We start from the raw sequence: 16,829 nt of genomic DNA on the forward strand, positions 1-16,829 counted from the left end.
CATTAAAGGACACTGGGAACTAAACCATTTTCCAAGGGTAGTCTAATTGTATTTATTACCTTTATTTTACTAGGCAAGTCAGTTAAGAACAAATTCTTATTTTCAATGACGGCCTAGGAACAGTGGGTTAACTGCCTGTTCAGGGGCAGAACGACAGATTTTGTAACTTGTCAGCTCGGGGATTTGAACTTGCAACCTTTCGGTTACTAGTCCAATGCTCTAACCACTAGGCTACCCTACTGTGTATGTTTCAGTTCACAGGCCAATTGTGAGATTACATACTACGTTACAATCAAATTGTAGTTTATGTGAATTTTGAAATGTGTTTTATTGCATATCCCGCTCCTACAGATAGTGTGGTCAAAGCCATTACTAACTTAAATTGGGATTGTGTGCCTTGCTCAAGGACACAACCATATTTCTCCACCAGGATGCGAACCATCCGCTACTGGACCATCTTTCTAACCTCAATTATATTTTCCACCCCAAATGTGTAGAGAATGGTAACATTATGAAGAGGAAGTGAGACATGGCACTCCCTCATTTTATTTCTGGTTCTATGGAAGTCAATGAGCTAAGCCAAAGAGATGGATAGAGGCAAAAGGCAGATTAGCATGAGCAGTGTCATCAATAGCAGTGCGTGGGTAACATCACTAGGGAAGCCAAGCTAGAAAAAAATTCCATATTACAATCTGTGTGTTGCAATAATTGCGTTGTTTGCCCTATAACCCGTTAGTGTCACAAATAGTACCGATGTTGACTCCCCTTCTGGTTCAGGTGGCGGTCGTCATCACCGGTCTACTAGCTGCCACCGATCCTTTGTTCTGTGTTCTTTTGTTTTTGTCTAATTGGTTTCACCTGTTCCTTGTTTGGTTGTTAGGGTGGGGTTATTGAAGTTGGTTTAGCCCGCTTCTGTTTGTGCGGGCTTGTTCTACTGTATTGTGAGAGGTGTTAGTATTTTGTGATGGGGTTTTACGCTGTCCTAGTATTTTAAAAGGGTCCTGAAAGGGTCCTGTTAGTTCCACCTCCTGACCCTCCTGCTCCCATCCCGATGGAGCTAGGAGGGGCCGCATCGAGGGAGACTGGAGGAGGAGGCTCCTCTTGTACCAGTTGTGGCCGGAGAGGGCACACTTCAGGTCGGTGCTGGAGGAGTTCCTCTGGGAGTCGAGAGGGCAGGCAGAACACTCCTCGGTTACCCCAGGTGAGTCAGCACCACACTCTCCCAGAGTTTCCTGTTGGTCACATGTTTTAATTAATTTGTTTCCTTAAATTTTTCCCTCTCTCCAGCATAAGGCGCTAGTCAATTCAGGCGCAGCTGGGAACTTTATAGATCGCGGACTCGCTCAGAGGTTGAGGATTCCGTTAGTAAAAGTAGACCCCCCTTTTCCTGTGCACTCTTTAGATAGTCGACCATTAGGGTCAGGGCTGGTCAGGGAGGCCACAATTCCTTTGGAGATGATTATGCAGGGGAATCATAGGGAGCGGATTAGTCTGTTCCTTATCGATTCACCAGCGTTTCCGGTGGTGCTGGGAATTCCCTGGCTGGCTATTCACAATCCCACGATTTTGTGGAAACAGGGAACTCTCCAGGGGTGGTCTGATGAGTGTTCAGGCAGGTGTGTAGGAGTTTCCATCGGTGCGACAACGGTGGAGAGTCCAGACCAGGTTTCCACAGTGCGCATTCCCGCTGAGTATGCCGATTTGGCTATCGCTTTCAGTAAAAAGAAAGCGACCCAATTACCACCCCATCAACAGGGGGATTGCGTGATAAACCTCCAGGTAAACGCTGCACTCCCCAGGAGTCATGTGTATCCTTTATCCCAGGAGGAGACGTTGGCTATGGAGACATATGTCACGGAAGCTCTGGGACAGGGATACATTCGGCCCTCCATGTCACCCGTCTCCTCGAGTTTCTTTTTTGTGAAGAAAAAGGATGGTGGTTTGCGTCCGTGTATTGATTATCGAGGTCTCAATTCCATCACGGTGGGTTTTAGTTACCCACTACCTCTCATCGCTACGGCAGTGGAATCATTTCACGGAGCGCAGTTCTTCACGAAACTGGATCTCAGGAGTGCGTATAATCTTGTGCGTATTCGGGAGGGAGATGAGTGGAAAACCGCATTTAGGACCACATCTGGCCATTATGAGTACCTCGTCATGCCGTATGGGTTAAAGAATGCTCCAGCTATCTTTCAAGACTTTGTGGACGAGATTCTCAGAGACTTGCAAGGACAGGGTGTGGTGGTGTATATTGATGATATTTTGATCTACTCCACTACACGCACCGCGCATGTGTCTCTGGTGCGTAAGGTTCTTGGGCGACTGTTGGAGCATGACCTGTACGTGAAGGCGGAGAAATGTGAGTTTTCCAAATGATCCGTTTCCTTCCTGGGTTATCGCATTTCCAGCTCGGGATTGGTAATGGAGGGTGACCGCGTCAAGGCCGTGCGTAATTGGCCGACTCCGACCACGGTAAAGGAAGTGCAGCGGTTCTTAGGGTTTGCCAATTACTACCGGAGGTTTATCCGGGGTTTTGGTCAGATAGCAGCTCCTATTACCTCACTGCTGAAGGGGGGGCCGGTGCGTCTGCAGTGGTCAGCAGAGGCAGACGGAGCATTCCATAGGTTGAAGGCGCTGTTCACTGAGGCGCCGGTGTTGGCGCATCCGGACCCTTCTTTGGCGTTCATAGTAGAGGTGGACGCATCCGAGGCTGGGGTTGGAGCAGTGCTCTCACAGCGCTCGGGTACGCCACCGAAGCTCCGCCCCTGTGCTTTTTCTTCGAAGAAGCTCGGGCCAGCGGAGCGGAATTATGATGTGGGGGACAGGGAGTTGTTGGCTATGGTTAAGGCTCTGAAGGTATGGAGACACTGGCTTGAGGGGGCTAAGCACCCTTTCCTCATCTGGACTGACCACCGTAACCAGGAGTACATCCGATCAGCTAGGAGACTGAATCCTCGTCAGGCAAGGTGGGCCATGTATTTCACTAGATTTCGTTTTACTATCTCTTATCGACCAGGTTCCCTCAACACTAAGGCTGACGCGCTGTCCCGCCTCTATGACACTGAGGACCGGTCCATCGATCCTACACCCATCATTCCGGCGGCTAAGCTGGTAGCACCAGTAGTATGGGAGGTGGACGCGGACATCGAGCGGGCACTTAGGGAGGAACCTGCACCTCCACAGTGTCCGGAGGGTCGTAGGTACGTGCCGCTCGCTGTTCGTGATCAATTGATTCGATGGGCTCATAGTCTACCCTCGGCGGGTCACCCGGGTATTGCAAGGACAGTGCGAAGTCTTAGGGGGAAGTACTGGTGGCCCACCTTGTTGAGGGATGTGCGATTCTATGTCTCCTCCTGTTCGGTGTGCGCCCAGAGTAAGGCTCCTAGGCACTTGCCACGAGGGAAGTTACAACCCCTGTTTTTGTCTAATTGGTTTCACCTGTTCCTTGTTTGGTTGTTAGGGTGGGGTTATTTAAGTTGGCTTGTTCTACTGTATTGTGAGAGGTGTTAGTATTTTGTGTTGGGGTTTTACACTGTCCTAGTATTTTACCATCAGGGTCCTATTTGTTTATAGTTTCGCCTGTGTTCGGTATATACTTTTTGATCTTTTGATTAAGGACATTAAAGCGTGTTTTTCCCCGCATCCTTTGCTCTCTGCGCCTGACTCCACACACACTCACTCATTAAGCATTACAGTTAGTTCATATGCCTTTCCACCGTGGTATATAGGCCTAAGGTCGAGACAATAAGACACTGTGGCAGAATAATTTCAACCGGAGAGCAACATCTGTCCGGTGAAGTCCACAAAGTATATTGCATTTAACTAACCATTACACGGCCTACAGCATGGTCAAGCAAGTTAATGTTTCCGACATTTTCAGACTGCTAAACAACTATTGATTTAAAACCACAGAGAGTTACCGTAAATCGCAAAGGATCTGCCTACATTATTCCAGCACCATTTCAACTTCAACATTTCAACATCAAATCACCTACAGTATGCAAAAGATAGTGTGGGTGCAAGTAGAAAAAAAAACATGTTGACTCACCCTACTGGTAGAAAAATGCCAATGTCATCCTCCTCTCTTTCATGTTAACAAAACGGTCTATGACTGTCATATAGTACACGCTTTTAGTTTTTGTTGTTCTAGGCTACCGAGTTAAAATGCTTCCTTGCTTCCATAAATTCCTTTTATGATCAAAAATGAGCCAGCTAATCAACATTAGCCTACTACATCTAGCTCGCCTACATGTTGAACTTCCATTCTTTCAGGCCAGTGGTGCAATGTATGAATTTACAGTTGGATCAGAATCACCATTATAATCATTGGCCAGTATGGAAAATTAAGTAAAATCACAAGTCCAAATCCCTATCTCCATCCATGTCCCCAAAAAATTAAATGGGCCAAATTTAGCTAGCTAGCTAGCCACCAGAGAACAACGACAAAAGGAGATGCAACAATTCAAGTTCTGTCAGAAACGTTTTGCCTTTGATGTGATTGGCCTGGACTCTAATCCAACCTGGCTATTCTTAACACTTTTGTTTTGATGCTCACTCAGTTTAGCTCAATGCTAATTGGCTGTGCTTTTTTTATCAAAGGAGGCCAAATGCTCGGTGGCTTCCATTGCATTCAATGGAAGGGCAACCACAATATCATACTCTTTTTGACCAGACAGCATTAGATACAATGCCTTCGGAAAGTATTCAGACACATTTACCCTTTCCACAGTTTGTTAGGTTACAGCCTTATTCTAAAATGTTCTCAATAGTTTTTTTCCCTCATCAATCTATGCACAATACCCCATAATGACAAAGCAAAAAAACATTTTTTAGAAATGTTGGCAACTGTATTTTTTTATATCACATTTACATAAGAATTCAGACCCTTTACTCAGTACTTTGTTGAAGTACCTTTGGCAGTAATTATAGCCTCGGGTCTTCTTGGGTATGACGCTACAAGCTTGGCACACCTATATTTGGGGAGTCTCTCCCATTCTTCTCTGCAGCTCGTCTCAAGCTCTGTCAGGTTGGAAGGGGAGCGTTGCTGCACAGCTATTGTCAATTCTCTCCAGAGATGTTCGATCGGATTCAAGTCCGTGCTCTGGCTGGGCCACTCAAGGTCATTCAGAAACTTGTACCGAAGCCAGTCCTGCGTTGTCTTGGCTGTGTGCTTAGGGTCATTGTCCTGCTGAAAGGTGAACCTTCACCCCAGTCAGGTCCTGAGCGCTCTGGAGGTTCTCATCAAGGATCTCTCTGTACTTTATTCCGTTCATCTTTCCCTCAATCCTGACTCGTCTCCCAGTCCCTGTCGCTGAAAAACATCCCCACAGCATGATGCTGCCACCACCATGCTTCACTGTAGGGATGGTGCCAGGTTTCCTCCAGACGCGACACTTGGCATTCAGGTCAAAGAGTTCAAACTTGGTTCCTTCAATCTCATGGCTTGGTTTTTGCTCTGACATGAACTGTCAACTGTGGGACCTTATATAGACAGGTGTGTGCCTTTCCAAATGATGTCCAATCAATTGAATTTACTGCAGGTGGACTCACTAAGGAGAACTGACACTCCAACCCGTGTGAACTTGGAGCCACTGCCATGCCAGGTCCCTGCTGTTCACAAATGCTCTCCATCCAACCTCACTGAGCTTGAGCTGTTTTGCAAGGAGGAATGGGAAAAAATTTCAGTCTCTCGATGTGCAAAACTGATAGACATACCCCAAGCGACTTACAGCTGTAATCGCAGCAAAAGGTGGCGCTACAAAGTATTAACTTAAGGGGGCTGAATAATTTTGCACGCCCAATTTTTCAGTTTTTGATTTGTTAAAAAATTTTTAAATATCCAATAAATGTCGTTCCACTTCATAATTGTGTCCCACTTGTTGTTGATTCTTCACAAAAAATACAGTTTTATATCTTTGTTTGAAGCCTGAAATGTGGCAAAAGGTCGCAAAGTTCAAGGGGGCCGAATACTTTCGCAAGGCACTGTAGATGATGCCAAAGGAAATACTGTACCATGTTTGATTGTGATGGTTTTTAGTGTCTCAACTCTTTGAGCAGTCTGCAATGTGTGTGGGTTTTTTTCGTTCTGTATTTTGTATCGTCAATTGATGTACCATTGTGGAGTAACACTTAAACTCTGATTGTGTTCAGGGGTTTTGAAGAGGAAACATCACCAAAATAAAGGGTTCCTATTCTGCAGTAAACAGAACTTGTAACACCAAAATAGTGCTCATGAGCTTAAGAGAGAGGAAACAACACCAAAAAAGGTTTCAATTCCTCACTAAGGGAGTGACAATTGTTGGGGGTCATGTTTTTTAAATTTCACCCAGGGTGAGGGTTTAGTATTTGTTTTATTTAGTCCAGGGGAGGGTCATGTAATTTCTAATTTAAATGTCATTTTGCTCAGGGTTTGAGAATGAGTTGCTTATTATAGTATATTGATGTGTGTCCGATGATTCCCCCATCCCTGATTCTCTGCTGGGCAAGCAATATCAAGTGTGCCTAGTCTGGTCTCAATAAAATGATCCATATTCTATAGACTTTAGGCCTAGACTATACGAAGAGGATGCTCGGAGAAGCACTGGGAAAAGTTGTATTTATAAGAAAATGTACTTCCTTCCCGAGTGTAGGCGCTACTGGGATAGTGTATATAAAACTAGGCTACACTGCATTCATTACACATTGCAATGGATAGGCGTTCCCAATCATGAGCCCCGGCCAGCCCTGGTCTTGCTGATGTAAACCCTTGTGTGCTGCCTAAACAACAACTGTGCTGTGTACGGTGGCACTTCCGGAGGCAAGTCAAATGTTTCTTCTGACAGTAATTGTTTATTTGTCCAAAACATTCTGTATCTGTGTGTGGATTAGGCCTACTGAGAGAGAGAGTGCGAAGATGAGGAGGACCAGCGGTAAGCTTGCTACTGCTATAATATATTTGAATTAAAAACATTGCCCATAATAAAGATTTTTATTCAAGATATACAGATATTGACCTCAAAATAAGCCATATTGGAGTAATTTACATAACTTTCATTACTATGAATTGGCAGCCGCAGATATGGACAGAGCATTGGTGCTGAAAGTAGGCTTATTCGAGAAAGCCTAATTAATTGGAACATTCTTCATTTTAATGTGACTTTAGCTACTAACAACAAGAGGCCTTTGTGTTGGAGCCTATTTCTTCCTATTCAAGAAATAAGAGGTATTAGCTACCTGTTAGACAGATGGAATTATAGTCTACTTTTCATTTTGTCAGCAAATTCCTTCGATCAACATGCACTCTTTAAATATCTAGTTTCCAGTGAAGAGCTTGGTGTGTTAAATTAAAAACCAGGGCTGTAATTGGGGGGGCATTGTAGCTTTTGTTAAAGAAAATGGCTAAAAAACATAGGCCTTGTTAGCATAAGATGTTGAATTAAATTAAATGGACCTGATTGTTTTATATAATCTACAATGGCGCTTTAGTCTGCAATGCTTTATGCTAGAAACAAGCTGTAAAATGCAAGGGAAAGAGGAAAAACTCTGATGCATATAGGATATATTTGGTTTGTCTCTATGACGTTCAGAGGCTGTGCTACAACCGAGGAGAGAATACATGTACTTTGCTTGGGAAGTAATGTGTGATTCTGTCACTGTCAATTGACATTCAACATTTCAACAGAATATTAAACAACATACTAACTCTAAATCAGTCAGGAGCAAGCCAGGTAGTCTAAGAAGGAACAAAAATGAATTAATTTGGCAATATTATTATTATTTCATTTGTGACACGCTACAGGCTCGCAGGAGCACTCAGCATTTCAACAACACATCAACAACAGCACGTCAACAACATGCATATTACTGTTGCATTTAGGCTCTATAAATTACATAAGTAAAAAAAAATATACTTAGAATTAAATAATAATGAAACGAAAAAAGCCTTATTTGGATATACTGTACAGTCAGTGCCTTTGAATTAACTTTTAGAAACACGAGTTTGGCCAGTCTGCGGTTTGAGGGTCTGCGGTGAGCTATACATGCCTAGTTTGTTAATTTAGCCCAGCAGGTGCTCTTATATTCCCATGCATTAATCACAGTCAAAATAAGTATATTATGTAACAACATCATGGAATAAACTTTTATACAGTAGAAAATGAGAGTTTCCTAAATGAAAGAAGTTACAAGTGCATATAGACCTAGCTGATATGTGGCTGCTGTGTTAAACAATGAATGACTTTTTCTTTAATTCATTGATGATCAGATACTTCAGTCGTAACTGGATCTGTTGCACTACATTTTTATAGTTGATATAAAACTTTAGCACTTTTCCAAACTTAGACTATCCTCTTTTTTAACATTAGTCTGTATAGAAATCAAAACACATCCGGTGCTGCGCATGCACTCATTCGTTGGCATGCTCTGTTGTGGTATTAAAAGAGATTCTGCTTGTCTCCAGTTATGTAACATGACGTAGAATTGCATGAAATGCCTATATAAAAGGCATTTTTTTCTCTGAACGCAAATAAGATGATAGATTCATGCTGTGCTTTTATTATAATGGATATCTTTTTACCCTTAACCTTGTCCACGGTGGTCTGTGAATCCACAACCTTCTGGCTACTTTGCCATGTATTGCTTACAAAATGAAGAACAGTTTCTAAAACTGCATATCTAAGTCTATGGCCTGTCCTAAAGGACACATGTCAAACTCACGCACTTTTGATAGAAGTAAACAACTGCAAATTATCAAGATATCAAAGTGTCACCAACAAAATCGTAAACAGTAGGCCTATAGCAAATGCAGCATATGGCATTAACTTTTCACATGCAAAGAGTACTTTTTTGTAGTGCTCAAAGCCTCCCGCACCTCAGACTTCTGGAGTGGACCAGCCACCACCGGCCTGAGGAGAGACACAAGGAACGACAGGTTAATGTGATAATCAGGGGGGAGTTGCAACCTATAACAAACCTCGTTCAGTCTCCTCAGGACTTTAAATGGCCCCACAAACCGCGGACCCAGTTTCCGGCAGGGCAGGTAAAGGGGCAGGTTTCGGGTCGAGAGCCAGACGCGATCCCCCGGTGCATACACCAGGGCCTCACTGCGGTGGCAGTCGGCACTCGCCTTTTGCCTCCTGACGGCCCGTTGTAGCCTCACATGGGCAGCGTTCCATGTCTCCTCTGAGTGCCTAAACCATTCATCCACCGCAGGAGCCTCGATCTGGCTCTGATGCCATGGTGCCAGGACCGGCTGATAACCCAGCACACACTGAAATGTTGATAGGTTGGTAGAGGAGTGGCGGAGGGAGTTTTGGGCCATCTCCGCCCAGGGGATGTAAACCGCCCACTCCCCCGGCCGGTCCTGGCAATAGGACAGAAACCTACCCACATCCTGGTTGACTCTTTCCACCTGCCTGTTACTCTCGGGGTGAAAACTTGAGGTAAGGCTGACCGAGACCCCCAGACGTTCCATAAACGCCCGCCAGACTCGATGCGTGAATTGGGGACCCCGATCAACAACTATATCCTCAGGCACCCCGTTGTGCCGGAATACTTGGGTGAACAGGGCCGCCGCAGTTTGTACAGCCGTAGGGAGACCGGGCAAAGGAAGAAGGCGGCAGGACTGAGAAAACCGATCCGGGGCCTCCCGGATGGCGCAGTGGTTAAGGGCGCTGCACTGCAGCGCCAGCTGTGCCACCAGAGACTCTGGCGCTCAGGCTCTGTCGTAACCGGCCGTGACCGGGAGGTCCGTGGGGCGACGTACAATTGGCCTAGCGTCGTCCGGGTTAGGGAGGGTTTGGCCGGTAGAGAGATCCTTGTCTCCTCGCGCTCCAGCGACCCCGGTGGCGGGCTGGGCGCAGTGCGCGCTAACCAAGGTTGCCAGGTGCACGGTGCTTCCTCCGACACATTGGTGTGGCTGGCTTCCTCGTTGGATGCGCACTGTGTTAAGAAGCAGTGCGACTTGGTTGGGTTGTGTATCGGAGGACGCACGACTTTCAACCTTCGTCTCTCCTGAGCCCGTACGGGAGTTGTAGCGATGAGACAAGATAGTAGCTACTAAAACAATTGGCTACCACGAAATTGTGGAGAAAACGGGGTAAAAATAAAAAATATTTTACAAATATTTTAAAAAGATCCACAACGATCAGGATCGTGGTGTTACCCCGCAACGGGGGAAGATCCGTCACGAAATCCACCGATAGGTGTGACCACGGTCATTGTGGAATGGGAAGGGGTTGTAATTTCCCTCTGGGCAGGTGTCTATGTGCCTTGCACTGTGCACATAACGAACAGGAGGAAACATAAACTCTCATGTCCTTAGCTAAAGTGGGCCACCAGTACTTCCCGGCAAGGCAGCGCACCGTTCGACAGATGCCAGGATGACCAGAGGAGGGTGACGTGTGAGCCCAACAGATCAAACAATCGCGGACATCAAACGGAACTTATAGACGCCCAGCTGGACACTCAGGGGGAGTGGGCTCTGCACGTGACACCCGCTCGATGTCCGCGTCCACCTCCCATACCACCGGTGCCACCAGGCGAGACGCTGGAATTATGGGAGTGGGATCCGTGGACCGCTGCTCTGTATCATACAGCCGGGACAGTGCGTCTGCCTTAACGTTCTGGGAGCCTGGTCTGTAAGAAAGGGTAAACACAAAACAGGTGAAAAACATGGCCCACCTTGCCTGGCGAGGATTCAGTCTCCTCACTGCCCGGATGTACTCCAGATTACGGTGGTCAGTCCAAATGAGAAAAGGATGTCTAGCCCCCTCAAGCCAATGTCTCCACGCTTTCAGAGCCTTGACAACAGCCAACAACTCCTGGTCCCCCACATCATAGTTTCGCTCCGCCGGGCTGAGCTTCTTTGAAAAGAATGCACATGGGCGGAGCTTTAGTGGCGTGCCCGAGCGCTGAGACAGCACAGCCCCTATCCCTGCCTTGGATGCGTCCACCTCAACTATGAACGCTAAGGAGGGATCAGGATGAGCCAACACAGGAGCCAAGGTTAACAGAGCCTTCAGGTGACCAAAAGCCCAGTCCGCCACAGCTGTCCACTGCAGTCGCACCTTCAGCAGTGAGGTAATGGAAGCCGCTACCTGACCAAAACCCCAGATAAATCTCCGGTAGTAGTTGGCAAACCAAAAAAACGCTGCACCTCCTTTACCGTGGTTGGAGTTGGCCAATTACGCACGGCTGAAATGCGGTCATTCTCCATCTCTACCCCTGATGCTGAAAAGCGGTACCCTAGGAAGGAGAGACTGTTGGAAGACCAGACATTTCTCAGCCTTGACATACAGGTCATGTTCCAACAGTCTACCAAGCACCCTGCGTACCAGGGACACATGCTCTACACCACTACCTTGAAAATCTCCTCTACAAAGGATTGGAAGACTGATGGAGCATTCATTTGAAATGCATGACGAGGTACTCATAATGCCCAGAAGTGGTGCTAAATGTTGTCTTCCACTCATCTCCCGCCCGGATACGAACCAGGTTGTAAGCGCTCCTGAGGTCCAATTTTGTGAAGAAGCACGCCCAGTGTAATGACGCATACACGGGCGCAAACCTCCATCCTTCTTCACAAAAAAGAAACTCGAGGAGACAGGTGAGATGGAAGGTTGAATGTATCCCTGTCCCAAAGAGTCGGTGACATATGTCTCCATAGCCACCTTCTCCTCCTGTGACAGAGGATACACGTGACTCCTGGGAAGTGCAGCTTCTACCAAGAGATCTATCGCACAATCCCCCTGTCGATGGGGTGGTAATTGAGTCGCCTTCTTTTTACAGAAGGCGAGTGCCAAAATCGGCATATTCGGGGGGGATGTGCATGGTGGAGACCTGGTTTGGACTTTCCACCGTAGTGGCACCTAAGGAAACACCTACACACCTCCCTGAACACTGACAGTACCATCCCTTGAGAGCCCTCTGTTGCCACGAAATAATAGGATCATGAGAGGCCAACCAAGGAAGACACAATACAACAGGAAACGCAGGGGAGTCGATCAGGAAGAGACTAATTCTCTCCTCGTGACCCCCTGCGTTCTCATAGCAATGGGCCCTGTGACCTCCCCAATTAGCCCCGACCCCAAAGGACGACTATCTAAGGCATGTACAGGGAAGGGAACGTCAACAGGAACAATAGGAATCCCTAATCTATGTGCTAAGGAGCGGTTAATAAAGTTCCCAGCTGCACCTGAATCTACTAGTGCCTTATAATGGGAATATGGGGAGAACTCAGGAAATTCTATAGGTAACCACATGTGTGCAACAGGGTGCTCTGGGTGAGTTGTGTGCCTATTCACCTGGGATGACCCACCAGTGCTCCGCCTGCTACCTCGACCTCCTGGAGAACCACCCCAGCACCGACCAGCAGTATGTCCTCTGCGGCCACAGTTGGTACAGGGAATGGTCCCCCCTCCGGTCCCCCTCATAGCAGCCCCTCCTAACTCCATCGGTGTGGGATCCAAGGTGCTGGGAAATGGAACGGGCGGACCCCGATCCTGAAGTCCGCGGGAGGCCAACAGGTTATCCAGCCGGATAGACAAGTCCACCAGCTGTTCCAGGTTGTAGTAGTGTCCCTGCAGGCTAGCTCCCTACGAACGTCCTCTCGTAAACTACACCTGTAGTGGTCGATCAGGGCCCGCTCATTCCATCCCGTACCAGCTGCCAGAGTTCTGACGTCCAGTGCGAACTCTTGAGCGCTCCTGATCCCCTGTCTCAGATGAAACAGTCTCTCTCTCCCACCGCTCTCCCTTCAGGTGGATGATCAAAAACTGCCCGGAAGCGGCGGGAGAAGTCCTGTAGTCAACCAGAGTCGGACCTTCCCTTCCCCAGATGGCGTTGGCCCACTACAGGGCTTTTCCAGTCAGGCAGGAGATGAGGGCGCTTACTCTCTCGCGTCCGGAAGGGGCCGGCCGAACAGCTGCTAGGTAGAGCTCCAGCTGGAGTAGGAACCCCTGGCACCCGGCGACTGATCCATCATTCGCTCCCGGACTAATGAAACAAATACCAAAATATACTTTTTGGGTGGAATTTTCCATTAAGGGGAAAGTAATCTAAAAGTCACTAGATTAGTAATCAGATTACATTACTGAGTTTGGGTAGGTCAAAAGTTACGCTACTGATTACAATTTTGGACAGGTAAGTAGTAACTAATGGATTACATTTAGAAAGTAACCTACCTAACCCTGGCTAAAAATGTTCAGTCATGTAAGGCCAAGGCGTTTATTTAAAGCCATTTTTACTGGGCCCTAGGCTACTAAAAATAGTCCCCATGTGTGCAAACTCCTGTAAGCACCTCTACTCTACTTCTTCATGCCAACACGCAAATGCGATGACATGCATGCAATGTCTTGTAATAAAGGTACCTCAGTGCTCCCCAGGTCACCCTCTCGCTTCACTTTTGCTAAGGCACCTCCTGATTTAAAAACTTAAGCACTGAACAAGGTAGTCTAGACTCTAGCTAAAATATCAACACAAGCCACTAGCCAGCCAGCCATATACAGTGGCTTGCAAAAGTATTTACCCCCCTTGGCATTTGACATTTTGTTGCCTTACAACCTGGAATTAAAATGTATTTGGGGGGGGTTGTATCATTTGATTTACACAACATGCCTACCGCTTTGAAGATGCAAAATATATTTTATTGTGAAACAAACAAAAAATAAGACAAAAAACAAAACTTCAGCGTGCATGTAAGGGAATTCTTCGTCCTCCTCTGACGAGGAGTGTGAAATGTCGGACCAATGCGCAGCGTGGTATGTGTTCATGATGATTTATTTTACTGAACACTGAAAGTACAAAATAACAAAGTGAAAATTAACAAAAACCGAAACAGTGCGTAAAACACTAAAACAGAAAATAATCACCCACAAAACACAGGTGGGAAAAGGCTACCTAAGTATGATTCTCAATCAGAGACAACGAACGACACCTGCCTCTGAGAACCATACCAGGCCAAACACATAAATACAACATAGAAAAAAAGAACATAGACTACCCTCCCCAACTCACGCCCTGACCATACTAAAACAAAGACATTAAGGTCCGAACGTGACAGTGCATAACAACAATTCACCCCCAAAGTCATTACTTTGTAGTATCAAATCTCTGAAAGACTGAAACAGGTTTCCTTCAATAATTTCCCTGTATTTAGCGCCATCCATCATTCCTTTAATTCTGACCAGTTTCCGAGTCCCTGCCTATGAAAAACATCTCCACAGCATGATGTTGCCACCACCATGCTTCACTGTGGGATGGTATTCTCGGGGTGATGAGAGGTGTTGGATTTGTGCCAGATATAGCATTTTCCTTGATGGCCAAAAAGCTGAATATTAGTCTCATCACCCCAGACCCCAGAGTACATTCTTCCATATGTTTGTGGATTCTCCCACATGCCTTTTGGCGAACACCAAACAGTTTGCTTATTTTTTTCTTAAAGCAATGGCTTTTTTTATGGCCTCTTCCGTAAAGCCCAGCTCTGCGGAGGGTACAGCTTAAAGTGGTCCTATGGACAGATACTCCAATCTCCGCTGTGAAGCTTTGCAGCTCCTTCAGGATTGTCGTTTGTCTCTTTGTTGCCTCTCTGATTAATGCCCTCCTTGCCTGGTCCGTGAGTTTTGGTGGGCAGCCCTCTCTTGGCAGGTTTGTTGTGGTGCCATACTCTTTCAATTATTTATAATGGATTTAATGGTGCTCCGTGGGATGTTCAAAGTTTTAGATATGTTTTTATAACCCAACCCTGATCTGTACTTCTCCACAACGTTGTCCCTGACCTGTTTGGAGAGCTTCTTGGTCTTCATGGTGCCGCTTGCTTGGTGGTGCCCCTTGCTTAGTGGTGTTGCAGACTCTGGGGCCTTTCAGAACAGATGTGTATATATATTCAGATCATGTGACACTTAGATTGCACACAGGTGGACTTTATTTAACTAATTATATGATTTCTGAAAGTAATTGGTTGCACCATATCTTATCTCCACCCGGGACAGCCAGAAGAGGACTGGCCACCCCACATAGCCTGGTTCCTCTCTAGGTTTCTTCCTAGGTTTTGTCCTTTCTAGGGAGTTTTTCCTAGCCACCGTGCTTCTACACCTGCATTGCTTGCTGTTTGGGGTTTTAGGCTGAGTTTCTGTACAGCACTTTGAGATATCAGCTGATGTACGAAGGGCTATATAAATAAATTTGATTTGATGAATACTTTTGCAAGGCACTGTACCATGAGTTAGAAGATTATGAATGTTAGACGTTAGTGACCATTGAAGATAAATCACAATCAATAAAACAAAATATTTAGCTAGCTAACTACCAGATTCACATCAATCATTAACATCAATGACCAGCTTATAGCCTACCCTCTTTTCCCAATGTCAATCATGTCTTTAGGAGGCACTGTAACCATAGCAGGGGGAAGTAGAGGTGTTGAGGATGCTACAGCACCCCCTGAATAAGAATGCCATATTTTTTAAATAAAATGTCAATAACAAAACAATCGCACCAAATTAGTATGCTGGGCCTTTATTACTCCTGTATGCGCAGACAAAAATATTTGTCAGCATCGTGGAGAGAAAATTCTACCAGCACCCCGTTTTCCTCAGCACCCCCACCCCGAAATATCTTCCCTCTGCCATGATTGTAACTAGCTTGCTTACAATTTGTGATTGTAAGTGAGGGTGTTGTTGCAGAAATAATCAGTTCTATGCTTAAATACAAATTAAAGTAGATTTTTCTTTTAAATAAGGGGGAGTGCCCTTTTTTCATTTTGAGCACTTGCCCCCTGAAAGGTCTGTGCATGGCCCTGTGCACTGCTCATAGTACTAATGCAAACATTTGAATAGGATGATAAATGAGAACTCAGCTGTGCAACTTCTGTGAGGGCTTTTCTGCAGTGAGTTTTTGTCATGTGCCACTGAAAACACATCGAGCAGGAGCATGTGGTGGCCTCTTTCATTCTCCCTCTGACTCATTCTAAATATATTTTCGCTAAAAGGCCCTCTGTGTGGCCTTATCTGTCTCACTACTGTTTGTGGAGATATGCTCTGGTAAAGGTCGACTGACCGAAAGCTCAGCTATAATTAAAATACATTTGATTGGAAGTGTGCAGTGACTTTTTCGTCTTTCTCCGTAAAATTAAGGATGTGAAATCTTACACTATTGTGTGTGCAATGTAGTTGCTTTCCGGTTGGTTTCCTTAAACAAATAGTAGTCTATGTTGATACACCATTAGATCAAGCAAAAAGCTTTCTCTCAATTGGATAGAAAAGAAACACTCAGCCTGAGAGTTGTAAAGATTTTCAACCAACGTTTACATAATCTCTTTTAAACTTTACTTATGACTAATAACACCAACTAATTACCCATTAATATAATAAGAAAGTTATTTCCCCACATACCTTGAATAGTTTATCAAAACATACTTTGTACATTATCTTACTCTCAGTGCCCAACATTCTGTTGCCTTTTTCCATTGACTAACATCGCACCTCTCATACAGCCCTGTGAGTCAGAGTGTCGAGGAAGGAAACAGCAGCTAGGAAGTTGCAGTTGTATAAGCCACGACTCCAAACAGTAACAACCTCAACATGCTATAATGTCCCTCTCAAATTTAGCCTCGTCTCTGCAGTGCTTTAAAAATAAGAAGGTCTAATTTTTTGTATGCAATGTAATGAGTTTCTACTAAGATTAAGAGCAAAGGTGTTGCAGGTATTATCAGATTATTGCTTCTTCCATGTGTGCTCCTGTTTAGCGCCTCTACATACCCCACCCCCTGTGTAGTATTGACTTTACAACCAAGAGTAAAAACGTTGTAGCGTCTTTATTCTTTACCCAAGTGAATAAAGAAACCCTGACAGCTC

General features: G+C 45.6%; 1 protein-coding gene across 1 annotated transcript in view; it reads left to right on the forward strand.

The window, feature by feature from the left end:
• The window catches only part of LOC135521955 (C-X-C chemokine receptor type 3-like), a 68,857-nt gene that overhangs the window by 18,992 nt on the left and 33,036 nt on the right, over positions 1-16,829 (forward strand). The gene's annotated exons all lie outside the window — the stretch shown is intronic.

This window comes from Oncorhynchus masou, chromosome 30 (assembly GCF_036934945.1).
Source record: "Oncorhynchus masou masou isolate Uvic2021 chromosome 30, UVic_Omas_1.1, whole genome shotgun sequence".
NCBI lineage: Eukaryota > Metazoa > Chordata > Actinopteri > Salmoniformes > Salmonidae > Oncorhynchus > Oncorhynchus masou.